This window comes from Pezoporus wallicus, unplaced genomic scaffold (assembly GCF_028554395.1).
Source record: "Pezoporus wallicus isolate ANWC-B61680 ecotype Strahan unplaced genomic scaffold, APGP_CSIRO_Pwel_v1 contig_593, whole genome shotgun sequence".
Taxonomy (NCBI): domain Eukaryota; kingdom Metazoa; phylum Chordata; class Aves; order Psittaciformes; family Psittacidae; genus Pezoporus; species Pezoporus wallicus.
Window position 1 is genome coordinate 2,737,361 of NW_026642342.1, and position 20,472 is coordinate 2,757,832.

Genomic DNA, 20,472 nt, shown 5'->3' on the forward strand with positions numbered 1-20,472 from the left:
TGCATGGCATTAAAAAAAGGTACAAAAAGTTCTTGAGATTCTGAATCCCTCTTGGGAAGAAAAACATTGAGCTTCAGAGCTAATCAGAAAAAAAATCCATGTAATATAATGCACAGACCTCAATCAATTTAGTTTGAGGAAACTGCCAAGACATCTCTTCTTCTACATAATTCCACAGATCATGCAGATTAAATATTTCAAAATCTGTTGTTTGGACTGCTAAACTCCCTTTGCCAGTGACTGAATGCGGAATTACTGTTGGATTTGCTTTCCTCCCGTTAGTATCTAATTTCACTTTTATCTCCTCTTTTCACTGTAGAAAGTATTTCTGACTAACCACCCACTTCTACAGCCCTTCATTTTTTATAATTCTCCATTTTATAAATGCAGAGAGTATCTTGTCTTCAGCCACACTTTCTAAATGACAGTGGGAATGAAAATGAGGTATTGAATGCTTAGCTATTACCTTCCTCTGCACGTTCTGTGCAGTATTTTATAGACATGGTGCATACAGCACATTGTTTAGTTGTTGAGAATGGAGTGATGCACTTCACTTGTAAGAGAGAAGCAGCAATATATTTGATTCATAAAAGACAGTGAGTTAACAAAGTTCAATGGTAAATGCGACAGTGGTTTAACAAGATTTGATGGCAAGGTACCCTTGAGCCCCTTTGTGTTCGAAACTCCTTCTCAGAGGGGACTTTAGGTGCAGCTGGATCCTTTATGTCTAAAGCTAGGTCCTTTATGTCTATGTGCACAATCCATCCTTTATACCACTTAGCTAAGATTTCAAAGTTTCAGTGCACTTATTCTCAGTTTGCTTAGTAATCATCCAACGCAATAAGGAATCTCTCAACCTTGAGGAGTAACCTTGAGAGGTGCCCCTCTTCAGGGGGAGATCCTGGCATGCAGCCCACTGCCATACATGACAGCTCAATGGGTCCTGGGCTGTCCACAATTTATGGAGAAAGATAGTTGACTCAGTCACACATTTCTCATACTCACATACTGGCTGCAGATGTTAGTTTCTTTCAAATCTGACTTGAGTCAGACACTGACCAGCACTGTGGTTAGGTCTGTGCATTGCTCAGATTAGCCCTTGGCTAGTGTGTTACCTGTTTCCCCTGAATCCCCTTTGAGTTGGATGCAGCCATCACAAGCAACACATCCACTACGGCCCACCTCCACTCACCACTGGTGGTTCTAACTTGTGCAGAACTATGGGAAATAAAGGTCGGTCAGGGGTGGCGGGGGGGTGGGTGGGTGTGGTGGCGGGGGGCACACATTAGTCTAGCTGTAACATGTGTACTTGCCTCCCTTTCCTCAATAAGGCTTCTCGCTCCAAGTTCACTTGGGATTGTACTCAAAATCTGTTGAAATGCCTGTGGCTAAACAACCAGCTCAGCTACTTACAGAGAATAACCCTTTCCATCTGCCCTATTAACTAAATATTGCCTTCAACTAACAGAGAATTTAAACTACTTGTTTACATGGTCCTGTTGTCAGCTGGGTGAGGCCTGTATTTCCCCAGAAGGAACTGAGTTTTTTTATGTCAAGGATGCTGCTAAGTCTTTGTAGACCTACCATTTTCTTTTGGAGATGTCAGCTTTTGGTTTTCTTTTGAACTTCTGCTATGTTTTGTAAAATCTATGAGAATACTATTGATAAAGTGCCATATTTTCAAATGCTTTTACAGACAGAAGTTCAGTAAGGTTATGCGTTTTATTGCCATTCTCTCATTATTCAAAAATGGATGAAGAGATTTCGCTCAAACTTGCTAAACTAAAAATACCACTTTTGACAGGGACTAAGTTCAGAAAGCTGTTTAAGCCCCCACGTAGTTCCAGCATATGCTTACAGTTTGTTGCAAGGGACTTAATTCACTCTCATTTAATGCATTGTTTTTTGAATAGAGACATTCCTCAGAATCAAAATTGAAGTACTGTGAAGTTTAGCCTCAGACGTAAATGTTTTGGAAGCTTAATAGCTTCTGGAAATAGAGAAGCCCTATGTTATGTTTAGTACTCAGTTCAACTGAAAGATGAAATAGGGACTCATTTCACTCAGCTGCTGAGATGTAGCCACCTGTGGGGAGTAATGTGCCAGCTCTTTAGTGCAACAGTGCGAAACCATTTAAGTGGGAAGTGAAGCGTAATGCCTCAGTCCAGAGAGTGTTTGCCATTGTTGTTACCAAACAGCGTGACATTTTTCTCTAGGTGGAAGGCACTGTTTGTGTAATGCTATATTTCAAAAGGATTTGGCTTTGGATACACAGGAAATGGGATCCTGCCATCAGTCAATCAATAACTTGCTGCTGTGGACCACTCTCCCTACTTAGCACTGGAAGAAACCAGCAGAGGCAAGATCATGAACAATGTCAATGTTACTTAATGTGAGTGCCCACCTAGAAGGGTTACTTTCATTTATCAGTTTTCCACCTAAACCTGTAAGGAGAGGTTCAAATGTTTGGTTCAACCAAATAGCTTTGACACTTTCGCTGTAGATTAAAAGCACAGTTTAAATAGCTTTTCTTTTCCATCAGAATTCACTGCCTTTCCTTAATTTAGTGAATTTTTCTTATAAATTCTGTTTTAACTTTGATCTAAATGACCAAGCAGAATCTATTCACTTTACAAATCATCTTTTTCCAGGGTAGAAGTGGGGAAAAAAGGGGACAGTTTGGGAGAAGTTTTGCAAAAGACAAGGCAAAAGAAAAGTATATTGCAGAAGACCAACAACCATAGTTCTAAATCTCTGAGATGATTTGTTCAAGGCAACAACACTCTAGATGGGTTTAATGTATCACTGTGGTGCTTTCTTCCCCTCTGCTTTTCATACCTTAAGCTCAAGGAATTTAATTTCTCTAAATTCACACCACTGCCTGCTCTTCCCCTCCCAGATCTCAGGAAAAAAAAAAAGCACTAGCATGGGTTTAAAAATTATACACATATGGAATTACATGATTCTGTGTGAAAGAAATCTCCTTAAATGCTTAGATACACTTTGGCCTGGAGGTGGCAATATTTAATAATATTCTGAAGGAAGATGTTTCACATACTGATACCTTTAATTAAAGTTTTATGTTTTTAAGCAAATGTTCTTCTCCCCCATTATTTTTTCACAGTGTCTTCAAAACAAAATACGATGAGGTATTGTAGATGTGTTTCAAGCAATCTTGGGTGCACATTATGAAAAATTATTTGCAATTAAAATGAAAGCAAACAAACATATAAAAGCATACGTAAGCCAACCCATCCATCCCCTCAATTTAAAAGCAATTTTAAAAAAGATAGATAGGCTACATGTTCCTGTTCACAGTATTACTACCAATATGCTCTTAACTCCAAACCAAAATTGTTTATTTCAAGCTGGAGCTTGCCATTATACTAAGTTATTTCATCTGTATTCAGTAAATGATGTGATTTAGAATGAGATGTATGAAACAGGCAAGAGGAGGCGGCATTCTGGGAGTTGTGCTGTATGGTGGCACAAGTTGGGTATCCTACAGACCAGGGGCAGAGTCTGTGTCCCCTCAAGATGGGCTGACAATCTCTAAAGGAGGTTTTCTCAAAACATTTTGTGATGAACACAAGGGAAAAGAAGAATTTAGAATATAATTTCTATATTTGGGTTTTGGTTTTTTTTTGTGTGTTTTTTTTTTTATTTTTTTCCCCAAAATATATTTCTTTTTTTTTTCTAAAAAAAATCTATGGTTGGATATCTCTGTTTGGATTATTAAAAACATAGGATATAAATCTATTAATTTCTTAATCTTTCTGTAGTAATTAATCTTTTACTGGTTTCCACAGTGCTCAGTGATCTTTCCTTTGACTTCTGTGAAATTCTGTGTTTTCTGTTATCCCTTTGATTATTGTCCTTGTGGCTACATGAAGAAAGATATTATAAGTGGAATTGAAATAATGTTTTACACAGTCCTCACTGGTAAGGATACATCTGAACTGCTTCGAGTATTGCCTACTAAGAAACCGTGGTAGATTTAAAGAAAAAAGAAGACTTAACTAGGGCAGCCAGCAAACCAAAAAGAAAAAAAAGAATCATCAAAGTTTAGAAGACAGCAGCTATTGTATTAAGAGTAGTTAGGCAAGAAAACCAGCTGCTGAATTTGCCCTGTGTAGAGAAAAGATGACATGATAACAGCTGTGACTACTTAAGATGAACTAATAAAAAGAAAGTGGTGAAGGTGGTGTGGGAGGACTCTTGGCAGCATAGGGAGAGCAGGTAGAAGTATATTAATAGCTCAAAATTACTGAAGGGAAAAATTGTGGATTAAATAGTACAAAATGAGAGAAGAGGGAGGTAATAGAGCAGAGAGGGTCAGTGATTTCAAGGCAAACCTTCATCCCTGAGGATCATGTCAACCTACATTGTTTGCAAAGGTTGAAGGAGATGACTTCAGAGGTCTTTTCAACTCTAACGTATATGGGTCAGATTATTCTACTTTATGTCAATTAATCATGGAGGAATGTTTCACACAGAGAGCCCTGCTTCCAGAGGTATTGCCCTGTGCAAAGCAAGCCAGGAGCCTGGATGCATACACCCTGCTGGCTCTTACACCTTTATATCAGCCTTGACCTTTACACTGGCTTTTCCAACCTGGAAGAGGAAAAGAAAGCCTTGCTAACAGTTGCTCCTGTTGGTTCTGGAGAGAAGCTGATGTAAATGAAGCATAAACAAGAAGTGAAGTATGGTTAGACAGAGGACCATTAGTTTGGCTGGAAAAAATGCTGTGAATTGTCATAATTCATATTGATGAATAAATAACTAAAAGCAACTAGTTCACATAATTTCTGACAGAAGGTTGATTTTTGAATGTGTACCCATCCCTGAGAAAAAGTGAACAGTGAACTATTGTTCTTCCAAACCAGAAACAAAGATCATTTAGGATGAAAGAAAAAATAAGGCTGTAGCCTTTTCCTGCCTATTCTTACCCACTTGCCTGGTAGAGTGTATAAGCAGGCAAATGCTCTGATATTGTCATACCTCTGCAAAAGAGATATAAACTAGCTCCCTCTGGGTATGAAAGGAGTTCCTACTAGACACCACAGTCACAATCTTGCTTTTAAAGATTAGCCATATTTCTGGCTGGGTTTCAAAAGCTCTTCTGAGGCAAGCTCTCAACTCCTTTCCAATATATCAACTCCATGATTTTTCAATGCATTTAGTCATTAAAGTGGACTCGCTACCTTTGGCATTTCTATTAAAATTGCATGTTCAGAAAAGGAACAGTGGCTGAGTAAGTCACTGACAAGAAAGCACAGGTATCAGAGAAGAAAAGGGATGATTATTTCCAGGCACATTCTCTAGGAAATTGAATAGACTGGATGAAGAATTGGCAGAGTTGTAATACAAACCACAGCATCATGAGATAACAAGGCAGAAAAGCAAAATTAACAAAATCCCAACCCTGTGCATTCAGTTCAGACTCCATGTTCTGAATAAAAGTCATAACGTAAATGACTGAAAGGGTTTCTGTACACTCTGATACCAGATAATTCACTAAAGTAAATACGACACAAAATATTCATGACCAACAGTGCATGCAGCCTGCTCCTGTGAGGCAGCCGTTGCTAGAAAAGTTTTTCAGACTGCAATGGCTGGGACAAATTAAGTACATGTATAAACAGGATGGCCTCAATATAAGTATCTTGCAACAACACAAGTTAAAAAGAGTTAAACAATGAAAATGCGCGAGTCAAAATAGCATGTAATAGAAAATAAAGCTAAAGCACTATGCCATCCCGAAAGCTTTGTTACAAATAGAAATGTCTTTATCAAAGTGTTAAAGGAAACACCTTTGGCTTTTCTCAGATCTGGTAGGATTTAATTTTGTGTTTCATTTGCCTACATCTTTAGAACAAAGCAGCCAGGTAAAAACCTCAGATACGTGACCCTCATGCTTGGTGCACGGAAGAAGAGAGGCAAAGGTAGTGCTAGGCTCCTTAATCCCAGAGCTGGGGTATGAGTAGATCAGTCCTAAAGCACACCACTGTGTAGACGCAGGGTTTGTATTTCATGCCAGTGCCAACCCTCAGGAAATCCCTGAGCACCTCAGGGATTATTTCCAGCACCCTTTTATTCTCCAACCCCACCAGTCTTTTCCAAAGGCAGCTAGAAAAAGCATTCTCCAGTTCATGAAGGAGGAATCTAGACAGGTAGCACCAATGGGTGCAGATTAGTGCACACTTTCCCTGTTCTGATCATGCCCTAGGACAGTTTGCAAGTCAACTGATGTGGCTTTATGCTGCCACGCATGGCTCATTTCATCTCTCATGCCTGTCTTTGCAAGACTTGAGGATCCAAAGACGAAGTACAAGGGACTAGAACACTTCATCAATGCAAAGCACCTCTAAAAGTATGACATATTTTATAAAGCATACTTTAATAATAAATTTTAATAATCACATTCTCTGATTATTCTGATTATCATTATGTCTCTTCTCTCTCTTGAACTGTGCCTATTTTATTTTCAGTAAGGGCTCTTGCTGAAGAGAAATTAAAGCCTGCGATACTTAACTTTGCACAGAATAGAATATTTAGTGTGTGTTAGTTCATATTCTGATGTGCTAGAGAAAAGGTTCTCACACCTAACAAAATTAAGTTGGTCAGTCAGCAAGAATCTGTCAGGTCCCGCTCTGGTTATAAAGATAGGTGGTTTTCCCAGGGTCTTTTTTTACTAAGGGGAATCTCAGGAAATTATTGTTTTGTAGGATTTTTTTCTGAAATCACATCACAGTGTACCTTTGGAACAGTGTCTTCATCTACTTATTGAGACATGTATTTCCAATGCACATGTAGGATCGCTAAAACAGGAGTGCAGGGGTGCTGCTTTTTTTGTTGGATTTTTGTTCTTTTTTTTTCTAAAAAACAACAACAAACAAACCAAACAAACCCAAAGAAACACACAGAAAAAAAAAATTTAATTTTTGGCTTCTCTTGCCAGTTAGTTCAGGGCCCTGGAAATGGTTTTATCTTTTATTAGCCAGCGGGTCATCTCTGTTCTCTCACATGGAACATACTGTACCATTTACAGCACTGCTTCTGAATATATTGTCTGTGTTTCAACATTTCCCCTTTCTTAAAAGAACCCACTTCTTTTAGGAGAAGAAAAAATAAAATTCAGGTTGAAGAAACCTTTAATAAAGGAAGAAACACTATAGCAGAAGCAGCAGGTCATTCTGTAAGATTCATTTGCTAAGTTTTAATGTATGCCACAGCAGGATGACATGAGTCTAATTGGATTTGAAAGCTGTGTGAATCTTCTGTAATAAAAGCCATATTTGCCAGGGCAGCTACAGGAAAACATTATTCCTATTGGATTTTAGATTTAGGGGATAGCAGAATGAATAAAAACAGTTCCAGTAAATACCCTTCCACATGACTGTGTTATGCTGTGCTGCTTAAATCACAGCTCCAAAACACAGGATTTATAGTAAGTTTAAGTTGTCTCCTATCAACAACCTCATATTGATAGAATACTTGGGGAGAAGCTTTAAAGAAGATTAGCAAAATAATCCTTTCATGCTGAGAGTTGCATTTCACTTTAACAGCCATTGCTGGCAATGAAAATGCAGGCAAAACTGACAGTAAAAGAAGATATCAATAGAAGCCAGAATCTAAGTGTTTTCTGGATCCAGCTTAAATTATCTCTTAATAGACAGCTATCACACACACTTAAGTCTTTCACTGAAAATGTATGATCTGTGTTATACCAGCATTTGTTAATGAAGTCTTACCAACAGAGACATATTGCATTAAATTAACCTGTTACTTATTTATTTATTTATTCATTGTCTGAGGGAAAATGATCTGAAGGTTAACCTGAAAATTTTCCATTTATTTCCTGTTTAATACCTTCTGAAGCGTGTAAAGGAATTGCAGAAGCATTGTCGAAATCTTGCGAGAGACATAAAGGTTTTCTCATAGCACTTAATAAAGCTGAGCTTTTTCTCAACCCCACCTGCAATGACAGATCAAGGAGATTTTTTTTGTTAAAAAATACTGCCTCCAGATACATTTCTTTCTTTAAAGGACAAGGTGTGGATAAGAGTTGAGCAGAACTGCTACGGTCAAATGTGTAAACAACAGTATTTGACCTGGCAATTGTACCAAATAAAAACACAAATTATCTTTAAAAGATACCAAACACAAGTACACTTAAATGAAAATCACTGGCTTGATTCCCCCCTCTTCTCCCTTCTTTATTTTTCTCTATTCCTGCCAGAATGAAAAAGAAAATATCTATTTTCCTATCCAATATTTCAGTACTTTATTTCTGGTGGAGGATCTTACTTGATGCACAAAGCCTCATGAATAATGTATCTGATCTCTTGAGGTAGCCATAGGTAATATTCTTATTACCCAATCATATTTTATATTACTTTTGCTATAAAATAAGCCACAGAGCAAAGAAGGCAAAACACTGCACCAGCTAGGATGAAACACTGGAGCATTCAGGATGGACCTACAGTCTTCTTGAGAAGTAATGTGAAAAGACCTTGGGGACCCTTGGAGTGGGTCAACAGCCCTTATGTGATACAAAGTAGTGGGGTTTCGTCAAATGAAAGTGAGGGAAGAAAATATTTTTTCATTTCCTTCCTGCACAGGAGATTTTAATCCTAAGGCTAAAGGGCTGCACCGCAGAATTTCTACTGTAGATGAGAGAAAAATACTTTTTTGCCAGTAAAGTATGAATCCCAAGATGCCCAAACCATGTCATTTTCCAAGTAAAAAGTGATCATTTGTTGGGAGTTTGTGCCTTATCTCGGCACAAGTTCATTTGACTGTGCAAGATGCAACACAGTGGGGAAGCAGGCCAATTTTCTCTCTTTTTAAGCATCCAAAATCAAAAGGGAGATAAAAAGACAGTAATAGCAGGCTAGGGACCTAACTATGATCTAAGTCTGCTTTTTTATCCTGAGGTAAGTTACTTGAATGCAGTGCGCTTTCATTCAAGTCAATATGAGGATGGAAGCAAGCCAAATGGATTTACACCAGTATATGCCTTTGCAGTTACTATGAAAAACAGTCCCTGAGTTTCAGAGCAGTTAAATCTATACTTTGTCAGGGAGTTTCAGAGAAGAGGCAGATCCCATCTCCTGTGCCCCTGTGTGCCACAAGCCAGTAAATTTAAAACTTTTTTTCTCTGCTATGGAAACTTGTACTCATAGAGAAAAGACTCTGGGATTGATGGTTGCATCCGCTTGTTGTGTTCCTCAGCCAATATAACCTCCACCATTGCCATAGCGTGCATAACTCCTTTCCAGGGCTTGGTTGTTTTTTCAGCCAGTGCCAGAAACAAAGACACTGGACATTAGTATAGTTTGAACCACCTCCCAAAATGTCCTCTTCTAATCATAAAATCACCTTAGCTATCCTGCAGATGTATTAGTACTTGGTTGTTCCAGTGTCTCAAAGCCAATAATATCTGCTACTGAAAAAAAAATCTTCCCAAAGTTCTCCCATCCTTCAATACTCCCCTTCTTCCAAAGTTACCAGGATGTCACAGAAGGAAGCTCAAACATCCAGTACTTCTTCGTTTCGTCCCAGATCCTGTTATTGTCAGCAAACTCTGAAACTACCAAGCACCTGAGAAGACTAACTGGCAATCAGCATGCCACCTCTCACTCAGATATCAGCAATCTGATGCATTTTCTGTTAAATGAAAGCTATATTCCACAGAGATTTTCCAGAACATTGTACTGATACATCTAAATAGCAAAACAGTTTAAGGCAAGATAGCCAGTTTTCCGGCTGGCTAACCCCAAGTAGTACAAAACAATTGCATTAACTTTACTTAATTTTTGTTTACCACTTAAACTCTCTTAGAAAATTCATATAAAGAAAGAGACCTCCTGTAACAGCCACTGTCTCTAGGTGGGTGCATAGGAAGCATTAAATAAAGATCCTCATGCACTGCAGAGTGTTGCTTTTAACCTACCTGTTTATTCAACTTCTAATAGTGACTAGGTGAAATAGATGTGAATGGCAAAAAAAAATATTCCTTTATAAAGATGGCTTGGAGGCACAAAAAAGTAAATTTTTCTTCTCAATGATTAGGCAGTGGTCCTAACCCTTTATTCCCCACAAATAGCCAATGACACCTGACTTATTGGTGATTTCAGCTAATCTGAATTAGACTAATTACCTCAAAGCTATAATAAACTGAAAAGTCTCAATTTTATTTTTCTCCCTTGCATTCTTTACATGTACTGGTCATCTTAGGAAATCCTTCTTGATCTTTCTTAAGGAGAAAGAAGAACATGTTTTATTTTACATATGAGTAAAATAGCATTTTTTCCCAGATTATGATTATTCTGATATAGTTCTGGAAAAAACAATTTTGCATCTGTGATGGGAAATCAACAGTATAATTAAAATACTGTTGCACGTGGAATTCAGGACAAAGAGGAACAAAAGGAAAGACAACTACTGAATTGAAAGAATAAAATAAACTTCAGTCAAAACTAAAGAGTAATTGATAATATGTTATATTGCCTTTCCTATTTTTATGAAGTCAGATAAAAACACAGATTATTTCTGCACAGCCATCTTTTTGCATACATGTACTATCTCATCATTCTGACTTTGATTTAAAGGATGGTACTTCAGTACAGCCCATCCTGAAGTTAAAGTCAATAATAAACTTTCAGAAGAACAGGCATTATCCCCATCACCTGATACCTAACTCTCTTAGAAGTCTGATAAGCTTTGGTTGTATATCTTTACGTAGAAAGCAATACGAGCAACAGCACCAGTGTACAGATAAGGGAAATGAGGCACATAGCTTTTGAGACCCAGACCTCTCCTACTTATTGGTACATCTAATTCCCTGAATAAAAATCTAGGCTTCAGATTCACAATCATGTGGCTGAATAAATCTTACACATGTGAATTTCAAAACTTCAGAATAACTAATGCTTTAGCAAAGAGGAAAGGGTCAAGAGATTGATAGAAAATACGATAAAACCACACCAAAGACATAGGAATGCCGTGCGAAGCTTCCTCATAGAAGATAATGAGACAATACTTCAATCCCACATGCCAAGTGTGAGTTTCCAATTATCTGCAAACAAAAAGTTGTACAGAACTTTTCAGATGGAGAAAAGTCAGATCTTACATGCATATTATTTCAATAACTTCTACTTGAGGTATTTTTATAAACTTCTTTTAATGAATCAATCTGTACCAAACCTGTTTTAGTTTTTCAAACTTTAAAAATTAAGCAAAGCATCCTAATTTGTACAATTCATACTTAGCTATATTACTTACTTCTGCTACCATTTCCTCTTCACATTATATGGTAATAAGATACATTACTATCTACTTTAAGCTTTATAATGATTTAGCAGTCCTACTGCTGTGGCACTTTAAAGGCATGGATTTTGGACTCAGTTTGAAGATAAGACAAATAGTCTCAGGCTAAGTTGAATTTGCCCAATATTACTTACGCACTGCTTTCATCACACATTTAATTAGCATTATAGAAAGAAAGAATACATTGTGAAGGAAATCACAAGATATTTGATTAATTCTCCGAATAGATTTAAAATAATGTTCAAGGGAAAGGGTATGGAATCAGACTCATAACAAAACTTGGTAGCTTCAAAATGAAAAGAAAATTAGGGTTGTAACAAAGAATCTTTTGAAAACTTCAAAACGTGAAGTGATAAACGATGCCTGTATGATTGCTCCTGTTAAATGTGGCTTCAACTTAGATTATAATTCTTTAGAGAACAGAATTCACTAAAGAACAAGGTACTTCCCAATTTGTCCAACTTTTTTCTTGAAATATGCTCTTCTAAGTCACCAAGAAAGAGATTGGCTGATGCTGGAATCAAGAGGAAAGACCACACAAATGACTGACCATTAAGAGCTCCTGGAGAATCTAAGGGAAAATACTTTCTTTTCATAATGTTTACAGTATTATTCCTGAGGCCTTCTAAATATATGGCCACACAGGCTAAGCAATAGTCCTGCTTTATGAGGTTCTTGCACAGCTGCTATTATCAAAATTTTAAAAAGAAATCACATCCACTGGATAATTGATGATAAAAATACAAAAGAGATATTTTCCCTCGGTTAGGAAGAACTTCTGGAACTACTTTTTTACGGTAATTGACTGTGAAGGTTCTACTAATCTCTTCCACTACAAAGTCAGTGCAAGCAAAAAAATAATGCTGTTGTCCAGCTGCATGATTTTAGCACTTTTATCCACACAGCAGTGCTTGGGATCCAGACAGGGAGCTCATGGTCAGCAAGAAAGCTCATCTTTAACTGGTTTTTCCTCCCAAGAGAGCTTCCAAGCATGATCACAGCAGGTACTAGGAAATGGACTTGTAAGTTTAGTGGGTTCAGAGGGTCCACAGGTCAGGACTCAAACAGTTGAAAAGGGGGTGATTGAGCTAATTGTGTGAACATAGTCTACAGACTATATTTAACATTTCTTCTGCTAAATACTATATACCAACCCTATTTGGTAGCATTTGTACACCTGTTCTGTACACATATATGGAAATCAAGAGGAAGTACAGAACTGATTCCCAATACAGATTATGATGCAATTATTCACAGTTCAAGTTATATTCCAAATTGTAATTTTGCCAGGGTGACATAACACCTACCCGTATTGTCACCTGTATGTTATCATCATTGGGATAGTTTAAGATGCTGTAGCATCTCAATCGTACCAGCACTGGGCTAGAAATTGCATTTCTTGTTGAACACAAATAAAGATTCATCAGTTGCTTCTTAGCCAAATACAGTGATGCATGCAGAGTTGTTCATCATCAAGGGAGACCTGATAACAGCCTTCCAATACCTAAAGGGAGCTTACATGAAATCTGAAGAGGGGCTTTTTACAAAGACATGTAGTAAACAAGGGGGAATGGCTTTAAATTGACAGAGGGAAGTTTTAGATTAGATATTAGGAAAAAATTCTTCACTGTGAGGGTTGCTGAGAATTAGACCAGGTTGCCAGAGAAGTTATGGATGCCCTGTCCCTGGAAGTGTTCAAGCCCAGGCTGGATGAGGCTTTGAGCACCTTACTGTAGTGGAAGGTATCCCTGCATGTGGCAGCGGGTTGGAACTAGATGATGTTTAAGGTCCCTTCCAACACAAACCATTCTATGATTCTATGATCACTAGCTGCCATTTTGTGGTGAGAGATACATAGCGTCTTTGCTGTGTAAGAAGAAGAAAATATAAATAACACCCCCCCCATAATTTTCGAGAAGCGAATAATTAAATTTCCTTTAAGTTTACTGAATTCAGATTCTTGCATGAGAAATAAGCTCCTAGTTATAAAAGACTTGCATTTAGGCAAATTATATTTCCATTTTATCATACTGTCCCATTTTCTGTAACAACCTATGTTACAGTCTCACTGATCCGTCCTGTCATTCAACCAATATAGAGCTCAAAATCTTTTTCTCACCATTAGTAATAAGCCCTCACATACCTTGGGAAATCATCTTTATATAAAAAATACTTCACCAAAGCCTTTGCTGTCAGCGAGGTTGAGGGGACATCTCCACTGCCTAATAAACACATAACAGATTTAGCAAGGAGATTCAGAAAAGTAAGAAAAAAAAAGATGAAAATGTAGTACAGCATTTAAAAAGAGTGCCTTGAGACTCACATAGAAGATTAAAGAATTACTGCTGTCTTGGAAGCTTTTGAGATGAAGAACCCAGGTAACCTATACGTCACTAACACTGTTTAACTTTTCTGGCGTTTTTGCAACATTAAGTAGCTATCTGAACCACTCGTGATGGAATTTAAATAATGATCCCTCCATGAATGAGGTTGGAATAAATTCAAATACGAGGAGTATAGTCCACAGCAGTTTGATGAATTATTATTTTGCTGTAATCCAGTTCATATTTTTATAATTTATCAAGGAGATTTAGCATTTATGAATTTTCTTTTTGTCTAGAAAAGATTATTTATAGCATAAATATTCTCCCTAGGCACAGAACTGTACTTTCTGAAATTTCTGGAACTAGTTGTAATAACCTAAAGTATAATTGTGCTGCAAATTTCCATCTACATCAGATAACAGAAAAAATTACACTTCAGATTAACATAGTATAGTATAATATATGTTAGCTCAGAAGAGTTATCCTTCACTTTACCATCTTAGTTTCTGTTGATGCATCAGGAATCCTCTGTATTTAAATTATTTAGGGCATGTTAAAATCCCTCTTGCATAGGTGATTAATATCACTCTTTATGTCATCCTATTTTCTTCTTCTTACCTTGAGTAACAAAAAATACTTGGAACTTCAGCTAAAGAGTTGCCGAATGAGCAATAAGTCAATGGGTCCAACTCTGTAAAGCCACAGCCAGACAGAGAAACCACTTGTAAGTATCTGAGTTTAGACAGGGAAGTATCCTGAAAAAAGAATGGAGTTTGCCCATTTATGTCATGGCTTTCAATGCAATAGTGTATCTACATCAACAGAAAAATGCTTTTATCAGCACACTTCACATCCACTATGAACATTGGCAGCACAGCTGTATAGGAGCTTGTAGTGTAGACAACCTAGTAACAAGAGTTCAAATGCAGGCCATAGCATATGTGTTATCTGGCTCTTCCAGAACATTGACTAAACTTTCTTCAAAATCAGGGAGTACAGAAAGGGTAACAAGGAAACTTGGGAGAAAAATAAAATTTCAAAGTGAGCTTTGCATTTTGAATATTTCAGGGACAGTTAACCACTTCTAAACAGAACAAAAGCGTAAAGTCACTGGGCACACTGCACACATGCAGCAAGCGTCATCCAGTGTGGTACTGAGTGCTTTCAGCTGCAGAAGGAAGCAAGAGCCTGCAATACTGAGAATGTGACATTTAACAGCTTGCTGGATTTGGGCTTTAAAAACTGACTCCCAGTTCTGGCTTGTCAAAGTATATGATTTAGTTGTTTTTATTAAACAAGGAAGTATTTGTACAGAAGGTTTGAGGGACAAGGAGATGGCTTCCTTCTGTAAATTATAGAAGGATAGGATGTGGCCCTGGAAGCGTCTGTAATTCAATTTCTGAATAGTTTCACTAACAAGTGGTGTAACTTCTTCACCTTACCGTTTTTCAAAGACTAATAAAGCTTAAATGTTTACTCTGGACTTCCAGGTCATTTAATTCAATTCTCATAAAGAAGCACGAAGAACAGCTAGGTATTATAAAGATGCCAATCACTAAAGCAGACTTGCATGTAAATGCTTTGTTGTTTTGGTTTTTGGTGGTTTTGGTTTGTTTGTTTGTTTGTTTTTTCTTCCCAGCATATTGTAATAGGACTTTATTATGATAATGAGATTTGCAAGGACCTGTCCCTGTTATAACTTTGGGTAGAAAACCTGAGAAGTCCATTTAACCAAAGTTATCATCATGCAAATTCATATGAAGCAACAGTGAAAATTAATTTTCTTGCAAAATGAAAGAACAAAAAGAATCATTCTACTTTGTTAAATCTTACACATTAAGTTATCAAGCATTCTAAAAATAGCCAGCACATTATTTCTTCCTACATTATCATGAGAAATGAACAGACTGAATGCACACCACTGAATATTTGCATATGTATCTGTTTTCCAGTGGTTAACATTAAAAATTCTAAGGTACGTAATTAGAAAATGTCCTTTCTTGCCGTCGTGAAGGTTGCAGCTGAAGTTGCTTTTTATTTATATGGTGTGTGAAAGGAGAATCAGATTAATCAAAAACAAAAATCATATTGGTGCACTTGGGCAAAACTCATCCTTGTGCAAGCCAGCTTTAATTGTGAGGTTTCTCCTAATTTAAATTCCATTTGAATGAAGGTAGAACCATAGTACTTCATACCTCACTATCTTTTCAAGTGCACCATGAAAGAAACTAAAATTTATACTTAATAGATAGAGCTATGTATTCTGCACATCAATAATCTTCAAGGAGCAAAAGAAAATGCTGAATTACACCCTGCCAATGAGACTGTCTTACTTCCAGCTGCCAAAATACCTGCAGAGGGTTATCTCAAATGCCTCAGCTCATCTCAGTTACAAGGGCAGAGCATGACTAGAGAAGAAAATTTGAAAGATCCAAGAAAGAGACTGAAACCAGTAACCTGAATTGAACACAGAAAAAGTACATAAAATCTACCTAATCTAAATATCTCCATATTAATAATAAGACAGAGGCTATTGTTACTGTTTACAGTGTCAATTTTCAAAAGGGCTTGGAATATCAAACATGTCTTTTGTATGACATGAGTATAAGTGCATATTGCTGAAGTAAGAGATAACAATACTGTTCTAAAACTGTCTTTGATGAGGTTTCAAAATTAGAAATTAAACATGCAAACACTATCCCAGCATAAACAGCTTCAGTGCATCAGAACTAATTTCTCTCTTAGTGGAGGATACCTAGAAACAAAAAGAACTTTTCTTTATTCAACGTTTGGTTTACTTGAGAGGGCCATGTTTGCTCTGTGATTACTATAGAATTATAGAGCAGTGGAAAACAGAGAACAAACAGAAGTAGTCATATAGTTATATTTTCTGAAATTATGAAAGCTTTACTAAAAACATCCCAGAATTACCTACACACATCCTGATCCTTCCTCAACAATGGGGGTGTGGGGGGTGTGTTAAAGATCTTAAGTTTAGTTTTTCTTTAAAACAGCCTTGTAATATAGCTGAATTTATTCAGTACTGACTAAATCTAGAATTACACGCTCCTGACAAGCCAAAGGAGAAAAGAAGCGAGGATGGAGCTGTCATTTTGCTCCTCTTTCCACAAACAATCAGTGGCAGACCTTCTCAGGTACCAGAAATACCACACACTCAAATAATGCTGGAATGTTACACAAGTTAAGTAACATGAATGAAGGAAAAGAAAAAAAATGCTAAATCTGCCCTGCCATTCAGCTAGAGTCATCTCAAGGGCTTCATATAACTAGAGAAGACACAACATTTTCAGATGGAAATGTGATTTTCAAGTTGACAGTGCAGCTTTAATTAAATGGGAGTCTAAGGAAAGAACATATCGCGGGGAAATAAATAGGCTATAAAAGAAGAAAACCACTAGTGTGGCTAACCAAGGAAATTAAGGGAGAGAACAGGAAAGAGCAAAGGTTATGAGAGACATCTATTACAAAACATCAAGGTTAATGCTGCAAGTGGAGGCCTAGACAGCTGAAGTGATAGAAAGTACGGAAATGATCAAGGAAGCAAAGATCAAACATGAAAGGAAACTGGCAGAGTCTTAGTGCATTCTGCACTGACCTGCAAAAAGAGAATTTCTCTGTTTTAAAATATTGTATCTGAAAAAAGTTTCACTGAGGCCATTGTAACATTTTAGGCAATTAATTGACTTAAAATGTAAGCAGCTATAGAAAGCAATCATTTCAATACTCTGCATAAAGTTACAGACTTTTTTGCCTCAATCTGAAAAACTGTGTCCTAGATTAATGCTAAAAAAAGCATTCTGAAGCACCAAACTGAAAATTAACAATTCTCCACATGCAGCTCCATATCTGAACATTCTGGGGTTTTCTATTAAAAAAACCCCAAACAAACAGCTGGAAAAAATATTTTAGAATTAAGGTAAAAAGAGAGCCAGGCACCATGCTGCAATTAGAGCAAGAGTGTCCGTATCTTCCAATGTGAACCTGGATGCATGTTTGTACATCATATACCTAACATTAATCCTTCACCTTTATGACATTATGACATCTGCTTTACTAATAAGAATAGCAGTTATGTAAACAATCTACAAACACAAATACACTCATACACACTTAGAATCACAGAAGAGTTATGGTTGGAAAGAACCTTATGATCATCTAGTTCCAACCCCCCTGCCATGGGCAGGGACGCCTAACACTAAACCATGTCACCCAAGGCTCTGTCCAACCTGGCCTTGCACACCGCCAGGGATGGAGCATTCATAACTTCTCTGCGCAACTTGAGTGAGATTTAACTCACTGTTAGAATATCTATCAATTTTTAGCAATTATTTTTCCTCATTTTAATGTCTCTCTGTCTTTTTCTTCTGTCTTCAGACTTCTAGCTCTCAAATTTTGGTCACGGGGTTTTTGTTCTTGTACTTGACACTACAATTGAACAAGAACTCCCCTTTGAGATAGAAAATGAAACACACTAAAACCAACAAGTTTTGAGCCCAACTTTTTTCTCTTTCCTAAGGAAAGAATTTCAAAAGAGCCACCATATCCCTACTTCTATAGTTATGACAATAATTTTCTAAGGATAACATTATCATCTCTGTGATTCACCATTTGTAGCAAATTTAAAGCAAGCAAAAGTAATTAAAGATTTTTTTTCCTCTGGAAAATTAAAGTCTATTCTCACAAGATTCATATACTCATATTCGAGTTGCACTTGTTTCCAAGTGTTAGATTCCCTAAAGGTTTACGAAGAGAGCTACTGTCTATGTGTTGTGTTCAGGGAGCAATAATGGGAAACACAAAATCCAGTTTTCTGTAGGAAGGCCTACTGAGTATGCTATCCACTAGGATTAAGGACTAAATAGAAGGAGTATGACTTGTAATTAACCTCATTTATCACAGCTTAATTTACTAAGCAATTCTGTAAAAAGGTACATAATTGTCTGTTCCAGGGTTTAAGTGCTAATTCTGTTTTGTGAGTAGAGACAAAATCATACCAGTCTTACTAGTCTTCTCTATTTCCCTATGTTAGCTAGTCCCTCCTCAGTGTGCTGGGTGAAGACATCCCTCTTTGCCTCCTCTACCTCCCATGTGAGGGTTACCTCTCTGCCTCTGACTTTGAACAAGGTGCAAGGTACTTATTCACTCAGCATTACCAGCACTGTTAAAACTTCTGGAACTAGCCAAAAATATATCAAATTTTGTGCAGCATTCTTAGTAATATCTTAAAGCCCTTAATGCATAATTTCATGAACTTTTTGTCAATGCATACATAAAAATCAAATTAGCATAACAATGAACTCAGTGAGGAGAATATGCATATTCAGTACACCCTTACATCTTGAGTCAGATAATTCTACACCGTGATTTTCTTTGTTTTATTTTGTTTAATATTGTAGTGCCTGCAGCTTGTCTTGGGCTATATAGCACAAAAAGGAGCTTCTCCTTTTTTACATATTTGTATAAATATTGCTAATAAACAGTGAATGTTATTTATTTTAAAATTGCATCTCAACATGTTTTTTCATTCTATACATAGAAAAAAGATTAGCTTCTTATATTTTCAATGTGCATCACGTAGAAATGACACTGAATATAATTTGAATTAAATGTGTGAAAGTTTTGGCTTGCCGGTACAATACATGTTTTGAATGGATAAAATCTTAGAAAAGAAATCCTATTATTTGTGTACTTTCCTCTGTATGTTGTCTAATTACTAAAGCTGTTCCATATAATTATAACACATGAAAAAGTATGTTCTGTACATGGGTACCTTAGCTAAAATTCTTTTCATTGGAAACAGAAAATATAACTACTGGACTAAGTCCTACAATACTTTATGAGGATTCCCACTTGATTTTCCATTGAGCCCCCATCACTGATTCGTGAAGTAGACTGCATCTGCCATATAATTGAGAATAATGTGCAGATCAAAAGAACAGACAGCATTCTTTAGGCTCTTAGTGCAGCTTGAGGGCAGCAAATACCTTGTATTGCAGCTTGCTCTATCCACCCCAAGAGACTTCTTACCTTCCTTGAGGAAAATTTAACGAATGCTATATAAAACAAGGGAGTTAAAGAATCCAATGCTCTCTTTCATGTCCTTTAGATTAATATAGAAACACAGAATAGTTAGTGTTGGAAATGACCTTAAGATCATCTAGTTCCAAACCCCCTACCATGGGCAGGGACACCTCACACTAAACCATATCGCCCAAGGCTCTGTCCAGCGTGGCCTTGAACACTGCCAGGGATGGAGCATTCATAACTTCCCTGGGCAGCCCATTGCAGTGCCTCACCACCCTTACAGGAAAGAATTTCTTCCTTATACCTGAACTTCCCCTGTTTAAGTTTTAACCCGTTACCCCTTGTCCTGTCACTCCAGTCCCTAGTGAAGAGTCCATCCCTAGCATCTCTATAGGCCCCCTTCAGATACTGGAAGGCTGCTACGAGGTCTCCACACAGCCTTCTCTTCTCCGGGCTGAACAGCCTCAACTTTCTCAGCCTGTCTTCATATGGGAGGTGCTCCAGCTCTCTCATAATCATCGTGGCCTTCCTCTGGACTTGCTCCAACAGCTCCATGTCCTTTTTATGTTGAGGACACCAGAACTGCACACAATACTCCAAGTGAGGTCTCACGAGAGCAGAGTAGAGGGGGAGGATCACCTCCTTTGACCTGCTGGTCACACTCCTTTTGATGCAGCCCAGGATACAATTGGCTTTCTGGGCTGCAAGCGTACACTGAAGCTGGCTCATGTTCCTTTTCTCATCGACCAACACCCCCAAGTCCTTCTCC